Source organism: Sarcophilus harrisii, chromosome 1 (genome assembly GCF_902635505.1).
Source record: "Sarcophilus harrisii chromosome 1, mSarHar1.11, whole genome shotgun sequence".
Lineage (NCBI taxonomy): Eukaryota > Metazoa > Chordata > Mammalia > Dasyuromorphia > Dasyuridae > Sarcophilus > Sarcophilus harrisii.
Genome location: NC_045426.1, coordinates 107,395,360 through 107,421,373, shown reverse-complemented (window position 1 = coordinate 107,421,373; position 26,014 = coordinate 107,395,360).

Below are 26,014 nucleotides of genomic sequence, written 5' to 3'. Positions count from 1 at the left end.
TGGCATTGTGGATAAAGCATCAGATTTGGGGCAAGAGACTTAATTTTCCTCTACTTCTTACTGTCTGTGTGACGTTGAGAAAGCCACTTAACCACTCTGAACTTTAGTTTCCTTGTTTAAAAAATGAGACTAGATAAGATGATCTAAGTTTCTCTAATACCTACTAAATTATCTAAACTCACTAAATTTGCTGGAAAGTAACTGATCCTCCAGTTTCCAACACAGTGTCCTAGACTTAGAGAGCATAGGGAACTCAGAAATTACTTGGCCCTTAGTTCTTGAATGGTTAAATTGTTTGCCCCAAATCACGTTATAGGAAGAGGAAGAGGTAAGATTTGAACCCAATACTTCCATCTCTACTGTGCCATGCTACTCACATAATCTTGAAGAGGTCAGTCAATACAGTGTTCTGTATTATGATCCTTAGCTGATGGAATTCATTCATTGGTATATTTCTCCAAGAACATTTCTACTACCCACCATTTTTGGTGGCCATATTCTGCTGGGAAGAAGAAGTAGGGTTTGAAAACTACAGCACTTAAGCCTTGAATCTGGATAATTTCCCAACAGAGGGCTCCCTTTCTCCATCAGAGGAACTGCCTAATTAAAGATGACTTTCACTAGCTTGCTAACAATGAAAGCTACTGTTGAATGGTAAGATACCCAGGTAGAAGACCAAGTCTTTAATGACCCTTCATACTGATACAGGAAAGTCAATATCTGTTTCTCCTACCTTTAACACAGAGCTTGCATTTATAATGAGTTTGGATGGTAGAAGTGCTACCATAGCCAAAAACTACAAGTAGAATTATAATTCTTACAGCTGTTCTCTAAGATAGTATGGGAAGAAGGAAGGCACAGATTACATAAATATGGTGCTTTGGATAGGCTTCCAAGTGTTACCAAGCACAATCTCCAGGAAAGGAATTAGACTCAAAAGGTGTGATCTAGTAATAACTCTCCCTGATCCTGAACTACAAAATCATCACACATCAATTACTTAGTAGAATGATATATGCCTAGATCTCTTGGAACCTAAATATATATATATTAAAAACATGTCTATGTTTTAGGAAACATACTATGATATAGGGCACCATTGAAATACTCCCTCCTCTCTCTCTCTCTCTCTCTCTCTCTCTCTCTCTCTCTCTCTCTCTCACACACACACACACACACATAAGAGAAGGAAAATGTCTGCAAACCTAGATCTTTACAGTTATCATACCTCAATTCAACTGGAAATGCTACTTGAATTCTCTTTCTCTTGTATATAGATTAACAATATGAAGCATAATGTGGCAAGGAAGTAAAATGAGTAAAGAGTTGAGCTTTTGATAATTATAATAATTAAATGTTATTCTTCACAGATATGTCTTTCCTAGAATCACTGAATTCACAATGATTGGCACAGTGCTTTGGACATAATTGGCCCACAATAAATATTTATTAAGTGAGAGAATTGAATGAGTCATCTTCTTCCTCAGGATTAAATTACTACTTGGTACTAAGATATTTCATTAAATTTTTGGCTATGATTGTCAATAAATAAATACATTTTTATTTAAAAATAAAATAAATAAACATTTCTAAGAAATCACTTAAAGTCAAACAATTGTCCAGTTCAGGCAATTTGGCAATATTGTTATCTTGTCACTCCAGTGCTTTCATGTCTCCTTTTTTCTTGGACCACATGTAGCTTGATTTTACACATTCTCCATAGTAATACATTGCTATTATCTGTTTTTCCCTTATTGGACTAAAAATTCCATGAGATCAGGGACACTATCTTCTATCTTCCCCCACTCCTCAAAATATACACATCTTTTAGGTGGTGCTCAGTAAATCAAAGGCATTTAATGAATGTTTATTGAACTTATTGGAGTTATTGAACTTAAATTTTATAATCTAGAGATATAAAGAACTATCCAGATGGCTGACTGAATTTTTGATGGAATTGCCTGATCCAGCCAGATGTTTTGGCATCATGAAGACAAAGCTAGTTTCAGGAAGTGACTTAGGCTCTGGAGAGAATTAGACCCATCATGTCAATATCTATTTTCCTGTGTGGGTTCTCTATGTTTTGGCAGTTTTCTTTGACCCGTTCTGAGGGTATTCTTCATTGTACTAATGTTGGGATGTGCTGTCTACTGTATACAAATTACATATCAATTCACCAAAATGGGAATCATTTATGATCTTGTGTTTGGTCTGCCATCTCTGAAACAAAATTAGTGGAAAAAAGGCAGAAGAAATGCCTAATATGTTAGATCATATGAATGGCTTAATTTTTGTTTTTGTATTTGTAAATGGGCTGCTTTATTTAACTATGAAATAATAAAAATGGAGCACCTCAGAAGCAAAGAAAACAAGAACCTTACTAAATCCCTTCAATACACTAACTTCTTGTCCTAAAATAGAATTGGATTCTGTTTTTTATCTTACACAAACTACCTTTAGAAACAAAGGGAGAGCTTCACAAAATTGTTTGATTTAACTAATATTATTGATAATCTTCTTTATCAATGATATTATTCCAACTTTAAAATAAAATAATTTTCAAGCAATCAATGAATAAATACCTACTGTGTGCCAGGTACTGTGCTAAGTTCTGGTGTGCTATATGAAACAAAAAATGGAAGAAATGAAATTGATTTTGCTTACAATCATAATATACAGGGCTTTTCTCTCTCTTTTTAAGGGTAAAATGTCTTATAACACATACAAAATAGATATTTTGTATCTGTACGATATAGATTGAAAGTATAATACAATAAAAACTGGGAGAATAAAGGACTTTGTTATCAGTCCTTGACATTGATAGAGTTCTGGGAACTAATTCTCTAATAGGTTGGATTCAGTAAAGATGGTACAAAGAAGACTGTCAGAGGAACACAGAAACATCCTGACCAAGGAGTCCAAGAACATTTGAGAAGGGAGAGGTTGTTTTCATCAAGGGTTATGCTAGTTAGGGAGAGACCATGAAGGAGACACTGAGAAGACTTTCAGGAAGGAAATTCCTTCTGTGGATAGACACAGGAGTCAATGCTCTAAGCATTAGGAATAGAATATGAAGAAGTATAGACAGATGGGAGAGCAAGATTAGGATGTAGTTATTAGTCTACTTGTGATGGAACATAGAGCTTGTAAAGTGAAGTAGAATGAAAAAATCTTGCAAATGAAGACTGAGAACAAAGTTTTAAAATGGTTTAAAATTTTTAAATGAAAGGTTTTAAATGATAGGCTAAATTTATATTTATTTGATAGATAGGTACTAGGGAACCACTAAAAGATTTTGAACAGAGAAGTGACATGGTCAGACTTGTTCCTTAGGAAAATTATTTTGGCAACTATGTGGAAGCTAGAGTAAGAGGAGAAAAGCTAGAGAGAGAATGAGCAGTTGGGAGCTGTTTTTTTTTTTTTCCCTGGGCAATAAATAGGAAAAATAACCACATACTTGAGTGAAAAATCAGAACCACAAACCACTTAGGATCTTATTCTCAAGACAAGATGAGATTTCTGGAAAAGAAATAGTTCATGAGATATTTTTTTTCCAGAAACTCTCACTTCATCATCTTCATAAAAATTTAAATTGCTGAATTACCTTTAACTATGGTGTGCCTGTTTATTTCTACTGGTAAAGCTGTATAGAAATGCAATGTCCAAAACTTGGAATTTATTTTAAAAAGTGGTTAAAAATAATGTGAATTCTGATCAGTTAGAAATAAAAAGGACCCTTAATCTTAAAAAAAAACAAAAAAAACCCCAAAACTATTATTCTTACATGTTATCAACCCTATAATTTCTAACCATTTTTTTTTACTGAGACTTTAAAGAAATATTCTTCAAAGCAAAATATGTCTGGCTATTTTTTCTGTTCATCCAGCATAGATAATTTCATTGGAATTTTATCTAAATTGTCATTAAATTAAGATTTCATATGTCCCTAAATCTTACTGTTTTTCTTCAACAAAAACAAAGATGAACATTGTTAACTGTTGTCTTTGAAAATGTGTGCATTTCCCTTGTATGATGATTTAAAGTAAGCCTTTGCAAAGGAACTATATGCATTGGTTTTATATATCCCCACAGTGTATCATATAAACTCCCAGTTTGGCAACCTAGACCTAAATGGTTTTTAAACAAAGAAAGCAGCAGGGAAGTCAATATATTCTTGTTGATATGCTTAGTTTTTGTTTAACTTTCTCCATGTCTTGGGAACATTGTTGGTGTTTGTGTTGTATTGTTGCTGCTAGTTTGTTGTTGTTGTTGTTGTTGTTTTGTTTTTAATATTCTATTAAACTGATTAAGTTTGTTCACAGCCTCAGGTGTTATTCTTAGGCTCCAAGCCTTTAATAACAAAATCACTCACACTTGCAAAGTGATTCAACATCTGGTTTGACTGAGATCCTTATTTTCTACAAAGAGCTGATAGGTGCTATGAAATAATTTAAACTCTTCCCCTCAGCAAAGACATTCATAGTGTGCACCAGATTGACTTCATTGTTTCATCTTCAAAAGTGCTTGTGAATTGTCTGTGGTCAAGATCACAAACACTCTTGGTATTCAAATCTCAAAGGGTTGTTTAAAACATCTATTTAATAAGCTTCCTAAAAGGGTCCTCAAAGGTAGGGTAGGACAGGATGGAACAAAAATATAGCATGCAGCAAAACGAATACTGCTATCTTTTACAAGAGGAAGGAAAGAAGAATATTGTGTCTAATTAGAACTGTTGGGGTAATTTCAATAGGCAGAGTTTCATTACATGAGTGGGAAGTTAGCAGGGAGGTTAACACCTATGTGTAAGAGAAGTTCTATTTATACTCCATTCACTTTACTATATTTTCTAGAGTAGGTGTTCATAGAGATGAAGAAAAGAAGATTGCAATCTACCTTTCAGAATGGTCTATTTACAGTATGAAAGGGTACTCTAAGCCATGCTTTCATAATTAGAACAACATATCATTAAAAAAAGAAAGAAAGAAAGAAAAAATCTGTTACTCCATCTTGGATGTAATTCTTATATTGATTGAGATGTTTAATAGAGAGGGATTAAGTCATTTGCTGAGAGTAACACAATCAAAAGTTGCATTTGGACTAAGTCCTTTGTGACTGTAGGATTAATGTTCTATCTATTGCAACACTCATTTGACTTAAGCATATAAAAAGAAAAACATTTGCTTGATAATTCAGTAGAGCCCAAATGACAAACATTAAAATTCTGGGTTTATTTATAGTCTGTATTTAAAATACATTCCAATCATTTGGGACCAAATTTTTTATGTCAGAAGAGTCATGAAAGCAAACATTTAGAATTAATTACAGTATATCTTTGTTGATAACTCTGCTTACTTTTTTTTTTCTTGTGGTGGGAAATCTACTTTCTCAAGCTTTTTAATCTAGAGCCCAACCCAGCTATTGAGTAGACAGCCCCATACCATTTTCTCAATGATTTGTAACTGGCAATGGATCAAAGCAACATGGCCACACCAATCTCATTGGATGAGAGTCACATTAACTAAATAAGCCATGTTGCATTTGTCAGACTTCTTACAATAAATATTTTGGTCTGCAAGAGAACAGAGCTTAAATTGAAAAACTTATTCTATTTCAGTATGAAACAATCAAATTATATGCACATATTTCGCTGAAGATGAAGACTGAGGAATGCTTGCACAAGATTGACATCATCTGGATGTGACTTTTTTCAACAATGAGATGATTCAGATCAGTCCCAAAGGTCTTGTGATGAAGAGAGCCATCTATACCCAGAGAGAAGACTGTGGAAACTGAGTGTGGTTCATAACATAGCATTTTCACTCTTTTTGTTATTGTTTGCTTGCATTTTGTTTTCTTTCGCATTTTTCCCCTTTTTGATATGACTTTTTCTTGTGCAGCATGATAATTGTGGAAATATATATAGAAAAATTGCATATGTTTAACATATATTGGATTACCTGCCATCTAAGGGAGGGGTTGGGAGAAGGGAGAAAAAAATTTGGAACACAAGGTTTTTCAAGGGTGAACGTTGAAAATTATCTGTGCATTTATTTTGAAAATAAAAAGTTTTAATAATATAAAACAAGATTGGCATCATGTAGTGTAGTAGCTGAAAACAAGGGTTTAGAGCATGGACTAGGGTCAGCAATGGAGTAGTCAGATGAAGAATTGTAAGGAAAGACAGATTGCCTGCAATAGGAAAATGTCATGAGGTAATGGAAAGATAAGAAATCAGGAAAGTCAAGGATATGTTTTATAGTCATGCTGCTTTGTTCCACTGTGCCTGTGGTTTTAAAAGTCACAGATGTGTTTAAGTTTTTAAGATGTGCCTCTTAATTTCACATTTCCTCTTCTTGGCTACAGTCTGCCTTGCAGACTTTGCCTCTTTTAAGGCTTGCTGTCCACATAGTCCTGGAAAAAGAGTGAACTTTGTAGAGTTCACTTCAAGGCAGCTAAGCCTCTTGAGCCTACAAATTAGGCTGAGATTCCTGACAGCATGAGTTATTGGGAGATTTCAAGTTAGTTCCCTTTATTTCCTGTCAGGTTATAGTTACCACATCAACGGCCTCCCAGGGCGTTCTGGCAATTGGGTTTCCAAGTTGGCTCTTGAAAAGACAGAAATGCACAGAAATGGGAAAGACTAAAAGAAGAATGGGTCAGACTTTTATTTTTTAATGTAACCACTACAACAAAAAGTTTTACTGTGTACACATTAAGGTTTCATGAAACTGGTTCTTCCCTTCCTAGTCAGTTTAAATTCAAATGATCTTTTAAAAAATTCTTCATTATAAAGAATAATTAGCTGAGGAGGGAAGAGGAGGGTAAAAAATCTATTTGGAATTAAGATCAAGTAAAAACAAAATATAACAAAATTTAAAATTTAAATAAACATGGCTCTAACTGGCTAAAACTTTCTATTTAAAAAAAACCTTTCTATTGTAAAAAAAAAAAAAAACTTTCTATTAAAAAAAAATACTGTTCTCATTTCCATTTCCTAATAAATTTGTTGCGTGAATTTAATTTATGAATTAGAAATCAAATATTCTTTAAACAAAAGATAAATAAAATCAGTCAGAAACATTGAGTTTTCAAGTTCTATACAGGAGATAAAGTTTAACTGAATTCCCTTTTAATGTTTTTCTATGGCATGGAGCTGACTCTGGGATCTCAAAAACTATATTATTAGATCCCAAGTTGATTTTTATACAATAGTGAGTGAGAAATACTTTAAGCAGGGGCTCATAACCAAAGTCCAAAGGACATTCTATGTAATTTTAGAGAAGAGAATGTGCTATTCTAGAAAGTGTGCCCTTAGGTGATGATTCTTCTAGGATTGGCAACTTATTAAACAATCTATTAAGGCAAGGAGGAGTTGCAATTTGAGGGGAAGAAACACCCTCATTGATAAAATCATATGTACTTGAACTATTGAAATATCACACACAGGTCACAAAACTGGTAAGATTATCATAAACAGGAATATCAGAAAATGCATAAAAAACTGGCAAGAACTTTAAAGATCATTTAATTTAGCTTCCTATTATTAATAACTAAACTAAATCCTAAATAGGAGTGCTTTGGCTTAATTCACCCAGCTAGAAAGTAATAGAGCCAGGATTAGAATCTTGAGTCTTTTGACCTCTAAACTTCTACCCCATATGTCCTCAAGTAAATGTATTAATTATTAAAGCTAATACATGTACACATATAGATAAATGGAAATATATATGTGTATATGTATATATACATGTTTTTTCTCTCTTCTATATTCATTTGTACTTTTTATTTTTCTTCTCCCATTTTTTTTCTTTCTTTCCCACCAATATTTTAAGAATCTATATATGATACTGACAAGCATTGCTTTACTACACCACTTGATTCAGGACTAAAAAAGGTTAATGACCTTTCCTGTAAGTGCTTTCCATCATCCCCCCTACGAAGATTAAGATGGCAGCTTCTATTTTACAAATTAGAAGACTGAGTCACAGGAAAGTGTTAGATGATTTTCTCAGTCATAAAAAAAGAAAAAGAAAAAACCAAGTTATTAGCAGAGCCATGATTAGATTTCAAAGATCTAGGCCCTTTGTGCTGGGCTTAGACTTTGGAGCCTTGCTGTCTGAGATTTATTCAGGCAGGGGCCAAAGATGGATTGTTTCTTTAACATGTAGGTCTTATTTTAGCTTTATAAATTATAATGATCTAGTTTCTCTTCTACTCCTTGGAATCCATATTACAAATCAACTTAGCCTTCTTTCTTCCCTCAAAACTTTTTTTCAGGAGATCTCCTAGTCAGTCTCCTTTTCTTCCTCTCCCTTCTGGTATTTTGAACTTTATTTTTGGAATACTAATTTAAGACTTTACATTTTTCTTTATTAAATTTTAATTTATTTATTTCTCCCCCAACATTCTAACCCACCAAGATAATTTCAGGTCCTGATTGCTAGCTCTCTAGTTTGCTAACTATTCCTCCAACGGCAAGCGGCATACACATTTTATCTCTTTTAGGTCACCATCCTAGGTGACGCACAGTGTTAAGGATATATATACGGTAGGCATGTCCCTGGAGATCTTCTTCCACCCTGAGACTGATTACAAGCATTAGTACGTACTTGTTTGGTAGAACTATTAAGACTCTCCTGAATCTTTGCATTGTACTAATTGAGTGATCAGTATTTCAGTCTTGTCCATTAAAAAAAAAAAAATAGGAAGAGTTTTTTTTTTCAAATGTTGTACTAAAATCTTAGTAAATTATATTTATAATAGTCTTCTCATCTATTATTTCAGCTGATTCCTACTCCCGCCATCAAAAATGAAAATAAAGATAGTCTGGGATGACATATACTTGTTGAAGCTGGATTCACTTTGTTTGTTCACCAACTCCTTTTCAAGATGTTTCCTAACCACACTGTACCTTCAATATATTATCTTTGTTCAATCATTTTTCACTCATTTCTGACTATTCATGACCCTATTTGGGATTTTCTTGGCAAAGATACTAGAGTAGTTTGCCATTTCCTTCTCCAATTCATTTTACAGATAAGAGAATTGAAGCAAACTAAGGGTTAGGTGACTTGCCAAGGGTCACACAGCTACTAAGTATCTGAGGCCAGATTTAAACTAAAAGTGTTCTTGACTTCAAACCTGATTCTGGGATAGGAAAGTTATGAGCAGTCTTTTTAGAATCCAGTCTTTTAGCAAAAGAAGAGTTCTTAGGCAGCATCATACTCAAGATATGTATCCAAGATTGAAAATTTGGGGATCCAACATACTGGAGAGAGAATCGGAGCTCCTGAAAAGAATCAGATTGTTGATCACATGAATCTGTGGACTTACTGAAAGTTGGAAACTTGCCTCCCTAGCAACCTTACCTCAAAGAGAAATCCAACCCGCAGTTTGTAGGGCTTTTGGGACCCTGGAGAAAAGTGGGACTCAAAGAGAAGAAGGAGAAGTTTAGGTATTACATGTGAACTGTTATTTTATATTAACTATAATATATAATATGTGTAATATATTATAGTTCATATATATCATCTATATGAACTACTGTGATAAGAGCTATATCCTAACATTCCACCCCCTAAAAAAGAGATTAGTTTATCCTTAAAAGTTATCACAAACATCCTTGAGAACTGTTTGGTTAAATGGAATAAAGACTACAAGTATTGATATTATTATTATCTGAATACAAAAGAGCTAAGAAGAACTTAGACATTGAGCTAGACAACAAACAAGTGGCAATGTAGGGCCAGGGAAATTTCACTCAGTTGAATAAATTTGTAGTATCCTGGGTGCATATTTTCGTTGAATATACATTCTCTCCCATGGCTAGGTAAATTTCCTTTTGTTAACTGTTGAATGAACTACAAATATCTCATTTTGTTCCAATATTAATATAAACTATGAAGGGACTGATTTGAGAGAAGTCCAACCCAGAATAGCTTTTGTACATTCTTGCTTTGTTTTCTGCATTTTCTCTTTTTCATTGGAATGAAAATATTTGTGATAAGGATGTTAGAATAAATGGAAACTATCTAATAGTACAATCTTTGAGAGAAAGGATCACTTCCTTAGTGACTTAAACCATTGCAAATTGCTTTCCAGAACATGTATTCCAATCTAGAACTCCACCAATGGTAGATTAACATGACTTTCTTTCCACATCCTATGTAGCATCATCCTTTTCCAATTTTTATATCTTTGCCAATTTCTGACCAATTTACTTCACCGACAACACCTTTTGGGTATTACCCAAAACCTCAAAGCTGTTCTTATTTGAATTTTTTCTTATTAGTGATTTGGAGCAATCTTTCATGTGGTTGTTAATGTTTTTCAATTCTCCCTGTGATAATTGTATATTACTCTTACCACTTACCTACTTGAGGAATGGTTTTGAATGTTATCTTAAGTATTTGTATATTTTGTTTATATATTCATATTTTTGTATATGAGTTAGGGAACCTCTTATCAATATCTATGGAGGCTTCAACATGAATTGCATTTAACTGCATTGAATTTGATCTATATTCTGTGATTTCTCAGATGCAGTTTTGAGTTGTGGAAATATAAACCAAAGAGGGATAATTAAGGGAGAGAGGGAAGCATTTTTATCAAGGCTATGCTCTACTGCATTCCTTGAAAAACTATAGCAGTCTATTTTATGTATCTATGTTTTCAGAGATGTTGGATATTCCTAGGATCAAAGGAATATAATTAAAAAGAACATTAGAGATCATTTGGTCCAAACTCCTAGCTTTATTCCTGGTAAAACAAAGATCTACAAGGAAAGTGACATGATCAAGGTTACTCATGCAGTAAGTAACAGCCCTGGAATTCTAACTCAAGTCTTCTAAATATAAATCTTAGGCCTTTTTCACTATCAAACTATCTGATAATGTTTGGGCAAGACAACATTGATTGGAACTATCCTAATGTGAGGTAGTTCTGTACAATTATGGAGTCCTATTTCTACTAGTTCTTCTAATAAGGTTAAAGGGAAAGGTAACCTAGGTTCATGAGATTTAGGGAACTCATGAATACCAGTCTGGGTTTTCGTCACAGAAACAGAGAATCCCTCCCTCAGGGACATGAGGTTCTTTTACCCTTGATTTCTGTAATCTCTTAGATGAATCTCAGAGATAGATATGAAGATCAGACCCAATCTTGGACAAGAGTCTTAGCCTAAAAATTCTTGGTAATATGTCAGAAATCAGACATGTCCTCAGAAATTCTTGTGGGGTGCTCAGGAGGGAGAATTAGGGATAGCATTGCAAGAACCATGGTGGTAGGGTATGGATAAGACTAATATATCTATTGAGAGCATATTTATCAGCAGCAAGAGCTTGGATATAGAAAAAGATGCTGTTTAACTTGGGAGTGTTTTCCTGGAGTAGAGATTGGCTCCAGGAATTTGACCATTTGAGAGAATTTAAATGGGACCAAAACAGGACTTCTCAATGTTCTCCCTTAATTAGGAGTTTTGCCTGGAGTCTAATACCAAGTCAGCCCCACTGAAAATATATATATATATATATATATATATATATATATATATATATATAGTGTATTTGTATATTTGTTCCCTAACTCCTATACAAATATACAAAATATTTGTATAGGAGTTAGGGAACCTTTTACCCATATCTATGGAGACTTAAACATGAATTGCATTTAACTGCATTGAATCTGAACTAGAGTGTAGCTAGCCTGGTAGAAGTATACCAAAGGTTAGTTCTGCTTGTTCTAATATATCTTGAGATCTATAATTTCATCAAGGTGAGTATGTCCTCTATAACATTTTTGCACCATGGAATAGGAGCTTTTAACCTAGACTTCCATGAGGTCCATGGATAGATCTAAGGGTCCATGAACTTAGAACTTTGAATAATTTGAAAACTATTTTTCTAAATAATTGGTTTCCTTCTTAATTATATGCTTTATTTTTCTAAATTTTATCTAATTATTTATCTAAAATTAAAATTTTTATCTATTTTATTTATTTATCTAAAATAAATTCTGATAAGGGATCTATAGATCTCACCATATTAAAAAAAAAGGATCAATGACACAAAACAGATGAAGAGCCATTGAAATAAAAGACAGTTTTTACATGTTGCTGTGGTCAATAAATAAACAAGCAAACAAACAAATAAATGAATGAATTAAGAAAGAAAGAAAAATAAAAAAAGAAAGAAAGGAAGGAATGAAGGAAAGGAAGGAAGAAAGAAAGAAAGAAAGAAAGAAAGAAAGAAAGAAAGACAGAAAGAAAGAAAGAAAGGAAGGAAGGAAGGAAGGAAGAAAGAAAAGAAGGAAGGAAGGAAGAAAGGAAGGAAGGAAGAAAGAAAAAAGAAAAAGAAAGGAAGGAAGGAAAGAAGGAAGGAAGGAAGGAAGGAAGGAAGGAAGGAAGGAAGGAAGGAAGGAAGGAAGGAAAGGAAGAAGGAAGGAAAGAAAGAAGGAAGGAAGGAAGGAAGGGAAGGAAGGGAAGGAAGGAAGGAAGGAAGAAAGAAAGGAAGGAAGGAAGGAAGGAAGGAAGGAAGGAAGGAAGGAAGGAAGGAAGAAAAAGAAAGGAAGGAAGGAAGGAAGGAAGAAGGAAGGAAGGAAGAAAGAAAGAAAAAGAAAAAGAAGGAAAGAAAGAAAAAAGAAAAAAAGGAAGGAAGGAAAGAAGGAAGAAAGGAAGGAGGAAGGAAGGAAGGAAGGAAGGAAGGAAGAAAAAATTAGTTGTTAGCTAGTCTTTTGTTAATCTTACAATTTAGCTTGGCTGATCTGTAGATGAAAGTTCATTGGTGGATGTAATTCAAAACTTTTCTATCTTCATATGACCTGCCAGACATTTTACTTCACTGACAAAACCTTGAAAAACCAAGAATCATACCACATTGTAATGGAATACTGAAAATGGACTTTAAAACCATAATAGATTTCTGTGGAATATCCTAAGATTCTTAGGATTCTTATTTCTAATATAACTAATGGGAGAAAATGAGGTCTAAATTTCAAATTATAAACTTTTGCAATATGATTTGTTATTAATTTGCAATCTTGCCTACATAATTTTTTTCCAAATGTCTATGGGTTTAGTTGTTGTTGTTGTTGTTGTTGTTGTTTTGGGAGGGCAGGGCCTGAAGCAATTGGGTTTAAGTGACTTGCCCAGGGTCACACAATTAGTAAGTATTGATATTTCATTTAATCCAATTTAAGTGACATTTATTAAGTTTATACTGAGTGTTAGGGACACTAGGCTAAATATTGAAGTGCTCCTGTTCTCATTAGAATGTAAGCTCCTTGAGATCAGGAATTGTTTTGATCTATTAATTGATTAATAAGTGAATATTTATTACCTGCCTAGAGTGGACCAGTTTTTGTGCTCAGTATTAGGAAAGCAAAAATATGCAAAAGACAGTTTCTGCCCTCAAAGAACTTACAATCTAATATTGAAAATAATATATAAATAAATAATCACAAAAAAAGCTATATATAAGTGAATAGATAACAAGCGAGGGAATGTGCTAGAATTACAAAAGGTAGGGAAAAGCTTCCTGTGAAAAATAAGATTTTAGTTTAACTTAAAGGAAGCCAAGGAAGCCAGTAGGTACAGCTAAGGAGGAATGCATTATATGCATGAGGAATAGTCAGAAAAAAAATGTAGGAACAGAGAGATGTACTATCTTATCCATGGAACAACCTAAGTCCAGTGTTTCTGGATTTTCCTTTTGTCTTTGTATTCTTAGAGTTTAGCACAATTACAAATATGAAGTGAATGCTTTATAAATGCATGTTGCCTGACTGATAGTCTAAGGCAATTTTCTAATCTAAGCTTTTAATGGTTATGATGTGGGGAACCCTGAAACTGTTCTGACTTTGGGAAAACGCTTGAGAACTCCTTAAGGGGAGAAACTCCTTAAACTCTCCTAGGAGAGACCCACCTCAGGGCGTCAAGATAAAGTGGTTTCATTGTATTATCTGGGTGGGACTAGCTAAGTCCAGGACCACTCATATTTATCCCAAACTGAAGATCTAGATTTCTATGGACCTCTATTAAGCTGAAAATTGGCTAGACCACTCCCAGTAAACTGTCCCATTCTACTGGAAATATAGGCCTGGAGGCAGTAACCTAATTCAACTGAAACTTCACTCTCGGATCTCTTTAAAAGAGCAATTTTGGGAATCATTCTTTGCAGACGGCCAAAAGCAGAACATGCCAGGCCAAGGAACCTCTCTCTCTCTCTCTCTCTCTCCTGGGCATAGCTGCCTTTGAGGACCCTCTACCTGCTGAGAAGACATTCTCTTTTCAGGTTAACCCCTCTTTATCTCTCTCATCTATTTCCCTAACAGGACCACATCCCTCTTTACCTCTCTGTTGGGATTTCTCTGCTGGGAATTTTATCTCTTTCTCAGCCAGGACTCCTTTGCTAAACTTTTACTTTTCTGTCGGGATCTTGCCATGAAGGAAGCTAGTTTCCTAGCAAAAGCTGCCTTCTCAGTGCCAATAAACTGCTTTTTGCCAGTCTAACTTTTCAGATTTGTAAATTCTTTTACGAAGGACCTGTGCCGACTAGAAGGGGTTCCCACAACTCTTCCCCCTTCTCTGAACCTCATCAGTTACAGTACATTATTTCAGTATATCCTTATGATATTTACTTTCAAGTTTGCTAGAATGTCAAATTTCTTCCTTGTCTCAAAATGTTTTGGGATCTAAGGGAAGAAAATAATTTTTATAACTATGTATAAGAAAGTTCTTAACAAACAAGAGATAAAAGTAATACAAAAGAGAAAAGAGTCAATGCCAGTTTTGTTAAAAAAAAAAAGGAGGGGGGCTTTTACATTGAAAAAAATCATTACATTCAATTAGGAAAAATTATTGCATCCCAAATCTCTGATATTCAGGATATATAGTGCATTGTCATAAATATATAATAACAAAACCCATTTCTTAATAGATAACTATTCAAAGGATATGAAGTTTTCAAAAATAGCATTGAAAATTATCAAAAACCATATAACATATTACTCTATATCACTAATAATAAGAGAAATCCAAGTGAAAATAATTCTAGCATTCTACTTCACACCTGACGCATTGTGAAAGGTGACAAAAGACAAATATAGTTGATAGCAGACAGCTTTGGGAAAATCATCACACTAATATGTTAATATTGTAGCTGTGAATTGTTCACCCATTGAGGCAGCAATTTGTAATTATGTGAGAAAATGAAATCACTTATACTCTTTAACCCAGAGAGTTACCCTATGAAGGGCAAAGGTCAAAGGGGAGGTTCTTTAGATACCAAAATATTCAAACTAGAACTTTTTTTTATAACATGGAACTTAAAATAAAGTGATTTCCCATTGATTGAAGAATAATTGATTATCTGTGGCATATAATTATGAAAAATTTAATATACTATAAGAAGAAATGAATACAAGGAAATCAAAAGTATGAGGAAGAATTGAATGAATGGACCCAGTGAGTAGAATCAGAAGAATGCCATGTGCTATGGTGCTATGGAAAGAGTAACTGAAATGGGAGTCCCAAGATTTAAGTTTCAATAATAGCTTCTACTTATTTCCTATATGATGCTGAGCAAGTCATTTAAATGCTCTGATGTTCATTTTTTTCATTTGTACAATAAGGGAGATGGACTACATGATCTATAAGTTCCTTTGACATTTTAAGGGGCCTCAGTGGAGCCTTCTGGTGATCTACTCTAATAATTCTTATCTCTCATCTTTGCCACATAATTAATCCATCCTATTATATAATTCCTTGATTAATTTTTTTATTCCAATCCTTCTTTGAAATTCCTTAATGATTAGTTATTGCCATGACTTGTTTATACCTACCACACACCATTCCATTGCTCTATATGATACTTATTCTCAATTCATTTATTAATAATGTTAATAAAAACTAAACTAAGCTGAGATTTAAACAAAGACGCATTGTAATGACCAATCCCAACCCTGGAGAATAAATTAGGAAATGTGTCTCTCTTCTTTGGGAGAAGAGTGGAGGTCTATGGAGTACACAATGTGGTACACATTGTCAGATGTGATCACTGTCCATTCATTTTCCTTAATTACTTTGTTAAAAAAAAAGAACGCTTGATCATGGTGGGAGGCGGAGATGGGGAGGGGGCAGGAAAGGGGTAGTGAGGTATTATTAAAATAAATAAAGCTATTTTTAGAGAGAGAAAAAAAAAAGGATAGAGCAACCCCCTATAATATCTAGCCTTGTTCTAGGAATATTATAGGATCATATACATTTGTTAAAGGGTGGTATCAGAAAAAAATAATCAAAAAAGGCCATCCCTATATTACTTCATGTTAGGAAAAGGAATCATGGCCAAAATGTGGGCACTAACTAAAAAGGGGGGGGAAAATGAAACATTTGAAAAAGTAAATAATCTACAGGAAGCCTGGAGACTGTTTAAAAACACCTTATTAGAAGCCCAGGAAAAATGTGTGCCATGTATCAAAGGACCAGCACTCAAACAAAACCCCTAGATCGCTTCATTTATTGCAGACAAAGTCAAAGAGGCCCTTGTAGTGTTATGCCACAGTTAAGAAAAGCATCTTTTTTTAAAAAATGGAAAGATTGCTCAAATTAGAAAACAGGAAAACTCATGCCCATGAAACATGGCAAGTTATATACAAACTGAAATTTAGGCAGGCCAAAAAGAATGTTAAAAGCATTTCCAAAGCCAGTAACAGGAGGGTTCATATTCTATAAAAGAGGAAGGAAGCCAACTAGAGAATAAATGAGATGGTTTCAGTGTGGAAAGGTGAACTGAAAAGGTGCAAACAGAGAGATTCAACTCTCTATTCCGAGTTTTACCTGTGAAGACTTTGAAGAGATTTTTCTGCCCAAACCAACAGTTGTCTTTTGACTCAGAAAGGGCAAGAGTATTGGAACCAAAAAAAGGCTCATGCTGTATTGAGGCAGAATGATGGATTTACATCCAGAAGACCAGGGTTTGAATCTGTTTGAATCTGTTACTTACCAGCTGAGAGATTCAGGGGCAATCACTTCAGCTTTCTGGGTCTCACCTGTAAAACGAGAAGGTCAACTTTATAATCTCAAAGGTTCCTTCCAAGCTCTGTGATTCTGTAAGCTCGAAACAGGATGTTACAAATTTAATTGGCAAGCTAGAGGTAAATAAATACTGTGACCAAATGGTATCCAACCAAGAGTTTGGAAATTGCTCAAGGGTGAAATTGTTGAATTCTTGGCCAAAAGGCATAACCCATTTTTATAACTGGTCACTGTGCTGCATAAAGGATTTCAAGATTAGCTATGGGAGTCACATCTGTAAGAAGCACTCCAGAGGAGACGGCGGGAACCACAGACTCGAGTCTGACTTCTCTGGCTGCCATACTGGTGGAAATTGTAATAAAGAGTAGATCTCTGAGCACTTAAGCTAACATAAACTTTTCAGGGCAAGACAACATGTCTTTTGTAAAGCAAAATCATCCCTAAAGTCAGAATATTTTGAGAAGGTAAATAAGCAAGGGGAGAAATTGGTAGGAATAACTTATTTAAATATTTTTAAACCATTATTTTTTTTCAAGGATCAATTCATTCTTCCTGATAATAGGGAGGATGGAGAGAGGTCTTTGATGGTCTCATTTTTGCCAGAGGAACTGGGCAGTCATGATATAATGGAAACAACAGTTTTCCATGCATTTTACTTTGGCAAGTCACTTAAATCTAATGGCTTTCACTTTTACCATTTTTAAAATGGTAAATATAAAAATGTAAATGGTAAAATGGTAATATGGGAGGGGGGGTGCATGAAAAGGCCTCTAAGGTTCTTCCTTGTTTTAGGACTATGATCTTATAATCTGATATAAGAAAAACTACAAGTGCAATATACTATTAAGTTCTCCCCTTTCCCTGTGGTTGATGGAGATGATATCCTCAGTTTTTTCTTGCTAGGTATTTTGGAGAACTGCTATAGGAACCTGCATTGCTCATGCCATTTATATCCACAAAACCATTCATTTTATCTTGCCTTTTCAAATCTTGTATTTATATCTTTCTGAAGTGTGTTATCTTTTTGCTTTGTAGGCATAAAAGGTAGGAAATATGATTCATCATCAGTTTTCTGTAATTGTGGTTATCTATTTACTAAAATACTAAACATCTTTAAAATAAATAAATAAAAGATAGACTCATGTTGGATGGCTGAGAGTTATGAAGTAATATAATCTCTGAAGCATTTAAAACTAATATCACTCAGAGGGCCATGGAGAGACACATAAGAGATGTGAACAGGTTACAATACATTACAAACAAGGTATTCTGAAAAAGAAAGGGAGCAGCAGATGTTGCCAAAAAGATGTAGTGGTGTAAAAAGATAGGTTAGCAATGTGGTAAAGATGAGAAATGACTGTAGACTTTACTATATCTTGTTATGAAAAGAGAAAGTGAAGAAGGCCCCCACATGATAGATAGACATTGTGTTAGAAATATGGAAAGATGGTGAGCAGGCAAGTATGTGTTACAATCTGCATAGTGGATGATATATAGTCATCATTGAGATCACTGATCCAGTGGAATATTATGGATACTTGAATTCTTAGGCATATCTTTGGTAGATTTGAAAAACACTTCATATTAAGAGGGACAGGTATGAACAATAGAATCTTCTAACTATATGCAAAATGCCCATTCAATTGCCCCCCAAAATACAGAAATCATTGAATAAAGGGACAAATTCCACTTTTGCATAATTGAGAGCTTGTTATTAAAAAAAAAAAAAAACGAAAGCATCAAACATTTCATTCTATTTCTTCTGGGTCAAAAGAAGCATTTTCTTCTTCTTCTTTCTCTCCCCCACCCATTAAAGTTAAAGCCAAAACACTTAGTGAAATCTGGAGTTTAAATGCAAAAAGGAAGTAATAAACCTTGGCCTTCCAAATATTCTGTTTTAAAATGGATTTATTGGCAGATTTATGTCTGCTCTGACAATAATTTGGGAACTTAAAAAAAATTCTCTTCATATTGCAAAAAAAAAAAAAAATGTAAATTTAGAAGAAAGTGTGAAGGAACAAGAGCGGAGGTGGTTAACGGATGTCATTTAGTACATGATTGGATACCGAGTGTATTTTAATATGCAGTGGGTGTACAAGTTAAAAGACTAATTAATTGTTAGCCTGAGAGAACAAATTGAGATGAGTTTCAAAAAGAATTGGTTATAATAATTAAATATTTTGTATATATATTAAGTGGAAGAACATTTTCACTTTAGTAAGAATCAACTGTCCAACCCTTCAAAGTTCTATACAAAGAATACATAGCTTCTAACTTTGCCTGGGTTTATTCTTCTTTCCTATATTTAGTATTAAAAAGGAATCACTATTCTTAGCATAATTATGCAGTTGAATACCCATACAATTTATTCTTGATCTGAATGGTGACAAATTAATTATTTCTACCCAGATTTTCAAGAAACTTCAATTCAGTTGATGGCACTACCCTGCAGACTATACTTGGGCCACTGTGATGATAAAAAATAATAATGGCAGCTCATTTTCCTTTGGTGTACTAAAATTTATAAAGCACCTTTCTCTCAACAGTCATGTGAAGTAGGCAGAGAAAGTGTGGCAAATGAAGAAATTAAAACACAAGAATATTGAGTCTAAAGACAGAGGATTTGAGTTCAAACACCATATCTGAAAGGTAACTAATTTCCCCTCCCCACCCTTTCCTCCCTATGTTAAGTAAACCAATTTCATTAAGCTTCAGTTTTTTCATATATAAAAATAGGGGCTACATTAGATGATCTCTAAGGTACTTTCCAGTTCCAGATCTATAATCCTAAATTGACTATTCTTCAAAGGACATTGTCAATGTCAGAGATGCTTTTGTGGAAATGAGTCCACTGAGTCCACAGTGAATGCCAGGGAATTGAACCCAGGGCTCTCTACTTCTAAACCAAGTGCTCTTACAATAGGCTGCTTTTCAGTTCCTTAGAGTAACAATATTGGAGTGCTCATATAATCATCAGAGGGATAGACAGAAGAAAGCTTCACATAAATCGATGGCTGGTGTGTCCATAATATATTGTATCTTCTAAATTCTGGTCTTGTTCCAGTAAGTTCTGAGGGTCCAGTCTTGACTGAATTAAGAGGGATGAAATTATTTTTTCCTGGTTCTTATTTTGCCTGGTTTCTTGTACTAATTGTTATTACAACTCTCTTGGGTCTCCCAGTTTGGATTCTGTCTTTGCCTGGTGAATGCCTAACTGCTTGTATACCTCGTCTCCCTGCATTTTTCAAAAGATGTTTACTCCAGTCTGATTAGGTCCTGGCAAATATCTGGTATAATTATTCCTATCTTGCCACTGCACAGTTTCTGTTGACCTACTCAGTTAAGAGTGGAGACTCTCAGACAGTTTTACATATAAGATATGCTAGGTGTTCCCCAAAATATCATAATATCTTTAAAAATAGTTTTGAATTTTTTGTCTTATTTTGACATTAATTTTTAAAATAAGATTTACTGAACTAATGAAAAATAAGTTGAATTTTTGGTTTCCTTTGGTGAATTAAAATAATGTCCTCAATGACTTAATATCTGTTATATGTTAGCTTTAATTTTTTTTTTCAATTTGGTGGCTGCATAGCGTGATGAAATATGTTGCCTATGTCCATGCTAACAGACTGTTTGGATAGGATAATTAGATTAAAGAAATTTAATGGACATAGTACAACTTGAATTCAGAAAAGTGTCTCATCATATACTTTCAGACAAGAGTGAAAGATGGATGCCAGTGCATTGAATTTAATAATTATACTGGTTTAATAATTATACTGAAAGACTAGTGATTAGCAAAAGAGTAGGAAGTGTTTAGTAGATATCCAGGAATTTATCCACTCAGTGTCATCATTGATCAGTTTTAGAGATGAAAAGGACATTAAAGACCTAACCCAATCCCCTAATTTTATAAATGACATCCAGAGACAGGAAGGTCATATAGGAAGGAGTTAATTATAGAGCTGGATGAGATTTGAACCTCTTTTTTGATTCTCAAATCAGTTCTCTTTTCACTGTCATGCCTTGTTTACGAATAGTTTGATGAAAGTTATAGTATACATATAAAATTTATGAATGACAATAAACTGGGAGGAGTAGTTAACATGTTGGATTATGTATAAGAGATCCTAAAATATCTCATTGGTCTGGAAAATCTAATGAGATAAAATTTAATAGGAATAAATTTAAAGTTCTGACCTTGGATTCAAAATTCACTATAATGGGTATGACATGATGGCAAAAAATTTTTTTTTAAACCCAGAAAATTACAAACCCAATATGATATTAAGTTTCAGTAATTGTGTCCCAAATGAGAGAAGTGATGGATATGCTAGTCAAACCACATTTAGGATATTATATCTGGTTTTAGGCATCAAATTTTAAGAAATTTATGCTGCTTTCACTAATATGAAGAACTCCCAACAGGGAAAGCCCCAGTGACCCTAGAGATTAGTAATGGTGCTGTACTTTTTTTTGTTCTTTCTGGGTTGGGAGAAGTGATGTGATATACCCTAAATTACATAGCCAGTATGTGTGAAGTTCAGATATTATGCTAGATTTTTCTGACTCCTAGGCTGCTTCTCAATCTCCCATGACACTTAGCTTCTCAGATCAAAAACATGAAGTGGGGTGGCAAACCACAGAAAGAAGAGGAAGAAAAGGAGGAAAATCAGGAAAAAGAAAGAGGAGGAAGATGGGAGTGGGATGGGAAAGCAGACCCAAAGTCTTTTGAAGAGAAAAGATTTAAAATGGTTAAACTGGAAAAGTGAAGATAGCAGTGAGGGCTGTTCTTATGATGTTTTCTCAAATATGTTTTCATGTATAAGAGGAATTGTTGCTCTTTCCGGCCCCAGGGGTGGAATAGTATGAAATGTGTTGGAATTACAGTTAGTTAGGTTTGCTCAAGAGAACAACGGGCTTCTTAAAATCAGTGTCTAGGAGTTGGAAGAGACCTCTTGGTCCACCTGAGGCATAATTTCCTGCTGCTGCATTCCCTGAGAAGCGACTATCCAGTCCTTTTCCAGAAGATCCCCAGTGATGGGAAACTCATTACCTCTTAAGCCAATCTAGTACCTGTTTGCAGAATTCTGATTTTAAGGAGGCTGGACTCCTCAGTTCACGGGAGAGGAAGCAGTCCAGATGGTGACATGATCTGCCTAGGATCATGCAACTAAGAAGTGGCAGGACTAAGTTTCAAACTCAGATCCAGTGCCTTTTTAAACATATCATGCATCATTACACATCCCTCTACCATAATCCAAACAGCTTCCTTTTAAAAGAATATATTCCCTAGCTTCAAGTACAGCTTATTTTGTGATGAGGAATTCATTTTCACATTCATTCATTCATTTAATATTTATTGTTCACTTATAATGTGTAAGACACTGTGGTCTCACAACCTTGGGATGGGCAATGGGGAAGGAGATAAAGAATAAATAAGATGGACCATGACCTCAAGCAGTCTACAATCCTAACTACTATGACAAAAATGACTAATATAGAAATTGATATAAGACAATATGTTTTAAGTGTTCTGTTATGACATGAACACAGTGCTATAATTATTAAGAGGAGAGAGACACTATATTTTGGGAAGCTCTTTTTTTCCTAAAAAAAAGGTGGCAGTAGAACAGAAGAAGCCATGTTCATAACAGGTAGAACATACTAAAAATTGAATTAAGTGTTTTCTATCCAAATTTGGCTACCCAGAAAAGGGTGTTATTGTGGAAAGAATCCTTGCCTGGAGTTTAGGAGGCCTAGGTTCTGAACCCTAGCTTTGTTAATAATTTGATGTGCGATATTGAACATTTCACTTTATCTGTTTTGGCTTCAATCTTCACTAAAGCTCTTAGATCATATAACAACTAAGTTATTAAAGCCGTACTCCCTTCAAAATTCAATACCTGCTTGTGTTCAAGTAGTGAACAATAGAATACTTGGCTGGATGGATTCTATTCAAGAGTTAGAGACTATTTTAATTAGGATTAACAAACACATAGAAGTTCAAGTGAAATTACTACTCAGAATAAACATGCAAATCCATGAAAACAACTTCTATAATTTAAAAATAAATATGAAAATAAATTAAATTAATCCTGCATCTATCTGGATCCATACGGATACTAAAATCTCTATTTAGATTGGTGCTGTAACTATTGGAACATCTGGGCTCTAATCCAATCTGGGAGAAATTGAGAAAGAAATAACTGGTAATCTGTTGATCATTAGTTTCACTGTTTTCATTCTACAAGAAAGTAAGAACAACTTGGATCAACTAGAACAAAAAGTAAAGAGAATACTGATCAATTAGCTTCGCAAATTCTCATGAACTACATAAATTCGAGTGCTGTTATTGTTTTCAAAAGCAAATATTGCAGGAAACATAGCAACCTAGTTAAAATCTTAACTTTGACACGTAAACATCCATACATAAAGAAGGTAAAGGAATTTTCTTCCATCTCAGAAAACTTTGACAAGACCAGGAATTTTGCTTCTCAAATATCTCTTCTGTATCTCTTTGCAACATCTTTACTTTGCATCAGTGGCTGACTCTTCAGAGCCTGGACACCAGCCATATTCAATTCTTTTTGCTGCATACAAAAAGCTCCAAAAAGTCTGAAATTTTCTTCTCTAGCACAAAGGCTTTAGCCTCATCTTCTAAACTCATGATGACCTCAAATCTAATCTCCCCCAGGTGAATCATAACACTGAAAAGCCTCTGGAAGACACTTTTTTGCACAAGACTGTTTCTAAAATTTACCCCAAAGATGCCTGAATATATCTTCCCGAATTACCGTACTAATCCCCAGATGTCTCCAGTTAGCCTTTTCCAAGGCTACAATTCCTAATTCCATCTCTGTTATTTAAAACAGGTGCCTTTTTTGCTCCATGCCTTTTCATTTAGTCCCAGTCTAATGAAGATAATGGCAGTATAAGGAACTTGCTTGCTCAAACTATAGAATGATGATTTTTAAAAAACATTTATTTTTAAAATGTCTTTGGAAAAGAGCTCCGATTTCATCAGTGTAGTGCAGCTATTCTCATAGTCTCAAGAACTCTTACACTCTTAAAAATTATTGCGCCCCCCCCAAGAACTTTTGTATATAATAGGTTATATTTATTGACATTTACATTAGAAAATAAAATAGCTTAGTAGTATTATGAAAATAGTTACCCTGAAAGCATCTCAGGGATCCACAGAGGCTCCCAAACTAGACTTTTAGAATTGCTAGTGAGAGAACTCCTTCTTCCAATCCCAACAAGCAACTGTTCTGTAATTTATAGTCAGTTTCCTGGAGCAATGAGAGATAAAATAAGTCTTTCATTCCCAGTGTATGTCTAAGAGGGGATGAAAATTGAGGTCTTACAGACACCAAAGCCAGTCTTTTATCAATCAATTGATCTTATTAATCAATTATTCTATAAGTTTAGATAAATGCCATAGGGATTCAAAGATTAAAAATGAAATAGCCCTTGCCCTTAGTAGCTTATATTCTATAAGGAAAGGCATTTTACAAACATACACATATATTTTGTTCAAATATATGTACATGTAAATATATTATATATAGTGTATATCTCTCTATACATACATACATGTACACATGCACATGTTCATATTACATACCCATGTATTATATTTGTATATTTCTATTTATATAGTATTTATATATTTCCTTTAATTATATATTTCCCTATATACAACATGTATATGAAAATAAGTATAGATTTCTAGGTCTATAATCTATATTTACTGAGCAAGACACTAGCATCTTGGAGCCCCCAAAAGGGTTCATTTATAAAGAAGGGCTTTGAAGGAAACAAGGAATTCTAAGAGGTAAAAATGTATTACTGGCTCAGGGGACAGCCTAGTATATCACATATGGGAAGCAGCACAAGGCCAGTTTGGCTGAACCACGGAGGGAGAAAGGGGAATAACCTATAATAAAGTTAGAAAGGCAGGTTGGGGCCACATTGTGTAGGGTTTAAAAAGCTAAACAGAGGAATTTATGTTTGATCCTCGAGACAATAGGGAGCCAGTATCGTGCTCTCACTTTCTCTCTGGGGCATTATTTAAACTGTGCAGTTTCTTAGGGAGTTTGCCTTTTTAATAAGACAAGATTCCTACTTGAAGCCTGAAGCATGACAGCATCTCCTCCTGCACGGGGATGAAAGGTCATGTCCCTGATGGTCTTGAGAAGGGCCCCTTGTGAGATGCTGTCGCTGGGATAGCACATTCCAGGGGTATTTCGGGGAGGAGTGTCAGGACATGTTTCTCTAGCACAGGTGTATTCTATTTCTGCCAAGTCCTTCATGGTGGAAAGAGTGTTGAAAGGGAAAGAACACACTGTAATAGTTCTTGAGGAAGCTCATCTTTCAGAAGGACCATTTCTGTGGACCCCAAAGCAAAGACCCTACAAGCTGGCAAGTGATGGTGTCATGGGTGCTGTTAATTCAGGTTCAATGTTGGGATGAAATGAGGCACTTGCAGGTCATTGAACAGTTAATCAAAGAAGGTTTACTGAGTCTGAAAGTGAAAAAGAGACGCAGTAGCACTTAGCTCATATAGACTGCCAGTCATCTTCATAAGGAAATAAGCCTGCTCACAAGCCTGAATGTGGTAACTTGCTTGATCTTGGATATCTATCAAGTTGAAAAGGCACTGGTCCCATGCGGATGAGGCCTTTTATGCCTTCAGGTGAACAGGAAGATAAATCAGAATGGCTAAAGGATGCCAGCAAGAAGCTGGGTCAGGCAAAGTATACCCACCTCTGGGCCAAAAAGCCTATCATTGTTCCCTTCTAGGGAAAATCAAGCTTAATCCATACTGGTAGAAGATTGCGAAGAGAAGGAACCCAGGTAGTCCTATAACAGATCACTAACGGTTCCAAATGATGAAGTATAATGATTTATTGGGGAATAATACATGTCCCTGTTTGTTTTTGTTTGTTTTTTTTTTTCCTTACTGAAACAGAAGAG